Source organism: Gymnodraco acuticeps, unplaced genomic scaffold (genome assembly GCF_902827175.1).
Source record: "Gymnodraco acuticeps unplaced genomic scaffold, fGymAcu1.1, whole genome shotgun sequence".
Classification (NCBI taxonomy): domain Eukaryota; kingdom Metazoa; phylum Chordata; class Actinopteri; order Perciformes; family Bathydraconidae; genus Gymnodraco; species Gymnodraco acuticeps.
This window is the reverse complement of record NW_022989810.1, coordinates 4,074,615-4,080,900: the sequence shown is the minus strand read 5'-3', so window position 1 is coordinate 4,080,900 and position 6,286 is coordinate 4,074,615. Positions and strand designations below refer to the sequence as shown.

The 6,286-nt window shown below is 39.3% G+C and overlaps 1 long non-coding RNA gene across 1 annotated transcript; it reads right to left on the bottom strand.

The window, feature by feature from the left end:
- Positions 1 to 3,878: 3,878 nt before the first annotated feature.
- On the bottom strand, positions 3,879 to 5,963 carry LOC117553719. Its single transcript, XR_004570191.1, has 3 exons — positions 5,882 to 5,963; positions 4,781 to 5,269; positions 3,879 to 4,211 (listed from the first exon to the last, which is right to left on the bottom strand). It is a non-coding gene; the product is annotated as an uncharacterized LOC117553719 (long non-coding RNA).
- Positions 5,964 to 6,286: the final 323 nt, after the last annotated feature.

The window sequence follows — 6,286 nt, the reverse complement described above, 5'->3', positions numbered from 1 at the left end:
AGAGGATAAATACACACGAGTTACCAGCCTCAGAAACCGCAAATTAAAGCACCTCAGATTAGAGCTCACATCAACTATCACAGGGCTCAAGTAGCAGACAAATCTCAGCATCCACTGTTCAGAGGAGACTGCGTGAATCAGGCCTTCATGGTCCAATTGCTGCAAAGATCCACTACTGAGGATGAATAACAAGAAGAAGATAATTGTTTGGGCCAAGAAACACAAGGAAGGGACCTTAGACAGTGAAAACTGTACTTTGGTCTGATGAGTCCAAATGAGAGATTTTTGTTTCCAACCTCTGTGTCTTTGTGAGACACAGAGAAGGTGAGCGGATGGTTTCTGCATGTGTGGTTCCCACCGTGAAGCATGGAGGAGGAAGTGTGATGTTGTGGCCGTGTGGGGGGGCTTTGCTGGTGACTCTGATGGGGATTTATTCAGAATTAAAGGCACACTTAACCAGCATGGCTACCACAGCATTCCGCAGTACAGTAACAGTACAGTAACAGTTTTGATGTCTTGTAGAAAATGTAGAAAACTTTTAAATAAAAAACTTCGAATTTTAAGGTGTGTCCAAACTTTTGACTGTCTGTATTATACAGTAGCTTGAAATGAGCAGCGTTCACTCTTGCAATAGTTCAATCGTTCAACACAACACCTCTCTTTATCCCAACACACAACTGCCCAACAGCAACGAGCCTATCTGGCCTACTGGGGAAGTAAAAGATGTTCTTACTCAAAAAAAGAATAAGCTAGAGAAACTTCAATGTGTAGCCAGCAAGTTAATTAAAACAACTATACCCAACAACACGGTGCAGAAAGAAGAGATCATATTTTAAATGTCAGTTAAAGTGCTGCAGACGGCAATGGAAGTCACATGACAATATTCCCAACTTGGATACATTTTTATTATAAACATGTTTATTCTGTTGTTTCAGGAATATAAATGATCAAGTAAAGGATGTAAATGTGGTCTTAATGGCCGCTTCGAAGGTAAGGAGTCAGCGACCCTTTTTTTCCTCTGAATAATACATTGGTGCTGTTTCTTTAAAAATGCTATGATTGATTAAATTGTGTGGAATCTAACTGTTCTACCAATGTAAGCAAAGGTGGGAGAAGTATAGAGGCTTTGCATATGACGTCACGTTACCCGTGAAGTCAGCGCAACGGCCATACTGGAGTACCAAAACAGACACCGTAATACGCCATACCTGTTCAATGTTTGTTTTTTACCGGACATACAATGGTCAACTTCTGTGCCATTGTTGGCTGCGGCAACAGAGGTGATCGAAACAGGGGGCCGAAGTCATTTTACAGGCTGCCGGCGGTTATTATAACACACCAGGGTGATGCAACACATGAACTTTCAAAGCGTCGCCAGGAAAAATTGCTCAATAGGATCGGACCTCAAACCATCCAACCACAACTATACTCGCGTTTGTGGGGATCATTTCACGTCAGGTAAGTGTCGGGTTTTACATACAAACATTCAAAATGAACATATAACCCACGTACTAAGACATGCATCTTAACAAGGAAATAGGAATCCTGTAGTCTGTCATCGATCGACATATCAGATTGTGGAGTATCTACAAAGTAAAGTCATCCCTTGGTCATCTTCACACCAGTCTGTCAATCTCCTGCAGTGCTTCGTTTATCTGCAATTTAAAGTAATCCCTCCCCTTACTGGCCATTTGATTATATGTAAACAGTAAAGGCTGTACAGTCCCTGGCACCTTTTCAGAGGCTTTTGGTTCCTCAATTATTTGTCATGTTCCAATGTCTTGACACCAGCATTTTAAATATATCTAAAGTCTGACTTGTCCTGTCAAAAGAGGTCAAATTTGTATTAATTAACAGTTCACCCAGGATATAACTGACCTACAAGTGGCACTTTTTGACAAAAATCATCCTGACTGGGCACCGTCTGTCAAATTGGGCCACGAGAAAATTACAGCACCTTCCCCTGCTACACATGCCAGTTATAAACGCGCCAGAAAAAGGTCATCCATCGCACTACTTGATCTCTACAGCATGGTATCTGATATACCATCTTTAGAAGAGCCCACACCAGTCCTGGGAGCCACTGGGGAAGAAGAAGGACTGATTAAACCAGAGACTGGCACTGCAACTCAGACTGATTAAGCTTGGGTAAATACATTTAGAAAAAAACAATTGAAAGGGCAAAGTATTATATTTATTACAGGTTTCCAATTTACCCAGTGAAAAACAAGTACATGTGGTGGTACACCTGGAGTACTGCCATTTTTATCGCTATCTCCGACTTTTATTTTTGTACTCTATTTTATGTTTTATTTTTTGATTTCTTATTATTATTACAATTATTTGTTTAATCTCTCAAAGTGTATCAGTATCCCTTGTTGTGAAGCACTTCGAGATTTGTCTTGGCAGATGAGAAGCGCTATATAAATTAAATGTATTATTATTATTATTATTACATGCTTCTTTAACTGTAAGCTGCAGAGATCACCTCACATAACAGAGATAGATTAACATTGTGTTCATATTACAGTTATTTTCAATGCTAAAACACATTTTTTGAAAGCAGGGCTTATTTTCTCAAAACACTAAACACAATTCACAAAACCATACACACAAAGTGCAACATACCTCATATATACTGTAGACTTAAGCACTGCACCCAGAACTACAGAAACACTTACCAAAACCAAACTGTTGCACCAAATGGCACACACTTCATTCATAGTACATAGTATAAGACATTTTGTAAAACCAACTACACACCATCGTGGTCAAGCACACTGTTTTATGGCGTTTGATATAGAGAATTCTGCAAATAAAGATTGTTCAAGTCTCCAAAATATGTGCAGAAACACAAATATACTGTTGTTATACTTTTACTTTTCAAAAAGTGGAAAGTTGAATTGAAAATTGGGTGCAGAGCTGAACATGTGTTTAGAGTTTTGGATATTTGAGCTGAGGTTTTGCTCTTTGAGTGTCAGTTTAAATAATGATGATTTTTGTGTCATTTTAGTGTGCACAACTTGTTTTGATTGTTACACTTACATGACATTACATTGCATTTAGCTGACGCTTTTATCCAAAGCGACTTACAATAAGTGCGTTCGACCAACAAAATACAACCTTGAAGAAAACAGAATCATATAAGTACATCAGGTTTCATAGAGCAAAAACATTTCAAGTGCTACTCAACTGGCTTTAGATAAGCCAGTCCTTTGTTAGTATAAGTGCTTTCTTAATAATTATATTGCTCGAAGTGGAGTCGAAAGAGATGAGTTTTCAGTCTGCGCCGGAAGGTGTGCAAGCTTTCTGCTGTCCTGATGTCAATGGGGAGCTCATTCCACCATTTTGGAGCCAGGACAGCAAACCCACGTGTTTTTGCTGATGGGAACTTGGGTCCCCTTCGCAGCGAGGGTGCAGCGAGCCGTTTGGTTGATGCAGAGCGGAGTGCACGTGCTGGGGTCTACGGTTTAACCATGTCCTGGATGTAGGAAGGGCCAGATCCATTCGCAGCATGGTACGCAAGTACCATTGTCTTGAAGTGGATTCTAGCAGTTACCGGAAGCCAGTGAAGGGAGCGGAGTAGCGGCGTGGTGTGGGAGAATTTAGGAAGGTTGAAGACCAGGCGAGCCGCTGCATTCTGGATGAGCTGCAGAGGTCGGATGGCACATGCAGGTAGACCAGCCAGGAGGGAGTTGCAGTAGTCTAGGCGTGAGATGACGAGAGCCTGGACCAGAACCTGTGTTGCTTTCTGGGTCAGCTGGGGACGCATCCTGCTGATGTTGTAAAGCGTGTATCTGCAGCAGCGGGTTGTAGCAGCTATGTTTGCAGTGAAGGACAGTTTGTTATCTAGGATCACACCCAGATTCCTTGCAGTCTGAGTCGGGGAAACAACAGAGGTGCCGTGTACTTACATGTTCTTTATATAGATTTAATGTAAAAGAAACAAGTTCAATCAAATAATATATACACTGTCATTCAGATTGATTAGTACTTCTGTTTCTTTTGAGAGGGGACGCCTTTTCCTGGGTAACTGTCTTGGCATCACGTATCCGTATAGATGTTTCTATGTCGAAAAGGAGAGATGCAACATGGGTATATGTTGATCCCAAACCAGCCTTGCAGTTGCCAGCTGTGATGACTGCACCATCCTTCTTCATCAGTACCCACGGACATGTTGGCGGCAGCCAAATACTCTGAGAATGCAATACCTGAAAAATAAAATACAAAAATATTATTGGATTGTTGACTATTTAGAACCACCTTGTCATATGCTAGGTAGCACATAACAGAAGCTGACAACCAAGAATAGGTTCACAACTTTTGGAATTTAAATATATTGCAATATATAATAAAGCTTTATTTATAAATCCCTTTTCATAAAGCACGTGTAGCTCAAAGTGCTTTACAATCACAAGTTAAAAATAAACCACGAGAAATTCCCCTCAGATCAGATGTTAAGACCTTTACAGGTACATAGCAACAACATTTTAAAAGGTTAAGAGACACGGCGAGGTAAAAGGTATGATAATAAAAATACATAATAAGACACAAGACTAAGTTAATTGATGCAACAATATAAAACCCTATAAAATAAAGTAAACATATAGATATAGGTACAACAAAAATAAAAGCTGGTGTTTAAAAATGTCCACTGAGTTGGCCTCTGATATTTCTTGGTAGCGTAGTGGATAAAAGCAGCCTCACCCATTTTATTTTGGGGGACTTTAGGGATATTTAAAAAGCCAGCTGAAGAGGACCTCAAGAAATATTTACTCACTTTTCCAGCTATTACAGCCACATCTCCTTGATATGCAACGCAAATGTCGCGGATCCACCCGGATGTGAACTCTTTATGTGCCTAGAGAGTCCTTTGTACGCCTTCATTTCCTCCATGGTGTACAATGGAATAGACGAAAAAACTAGGTAGTTCACGATATCAAAGTAGGAAAGTGAAGGCCATTAATTTACATCGGTGCTGTAATCCTTAACGGGAATCAAATAAGGGTCCACTGAACCAATCGACGTATATTTTTCTCTGTAAACGGTCTTATCCTCCGGGTTTAGTGATTCGTAGTAGCCTTTCATTTTCGCCATTTTTGAACGCTGCCACCAGTAGAGTGGTACTCCAAGATGTCTGCCGCGAAATCCCGTGACGTCATTAGGAAGCCTCTATTCAGATATTGTACTTTAGTGAAAGTAGAAGTACCAGAGTGTAGGAATACTCTGTTAGAAGTATGATGACACTGGTACTGTGCAATGACAAGTCCTGCAATCAAAAAGTTACTCAAGTAAAAGTACAAAAGTATTCAAATCAAAATGTACTCAAAGTAAGTACTCATTATGCATTGGCCCATTTTTTGAAATATATATATTATATGTTTTAATTATAATTATGGTAACACTTTATATTAAGGTACAGAAATTCCCCATCAACTAGTTGTTCATTACCATGCATATTAGCAGTATATTGGCTCTTTTTTTAGTCATTATAAAATTCATTCATTTATTAATGCCTTATTCTACATGACAGTATTCTACAAGTAATAGGCCATTAGTTGAGAGTTTCTCCTCAATAACCCTTTAATTAGTTCTTATTTATTGCAAGTAAGGCAGTTAATGATCTCATACATGCAAGTGTAAGATACACAGATTAGCACATAGGACCGCTAAGTGTGAACAAGGTAAATATAGCTAATGCTATCTGTGCAATAAGCATGTATACAGGCTAGTATGGCTAACGCTAGCGTGTATGCTATAGCTAGCGCGAATGCTAATGCATTTTCTCATTGAGTTTAAACATCTCCAAATGTCATCACATAAACACAATACATGTTACTAATCCTTACAGTGTAGGTGTAAGGCTTACACTTAAACTTACAGTCATTGCCTTCTGACGGACTTGACCCTTTTACTCTTCAGGTTGCATAGGGGAAATTAGTAGTAGTCTACTGCCATGCTATTCAGTTCACTTTCTCCTACTTCCTGTAGGCCTACCCGGTTTCCTGTCTAACCTTCAGTACACATTTTTCAAACATATAAATGTGCAAATATGAAACATACAGGTCAATATCACCTTGCTATTGGTAGCTGAACTGTCAATACTCCAACACCTATTCTTAGATAGAAATACCTAATGTGTTGTTATTTAGACGCAATTAACACTTATACTTTCATGTCTTGTTACATAAGAATAGATCATATTTGTTAAGTGTTATTATGGGAGAATTACTATTCTTGTGGTACTGATGCCTTATTAGGCCCATATTGAGCAGAGCATATTAAG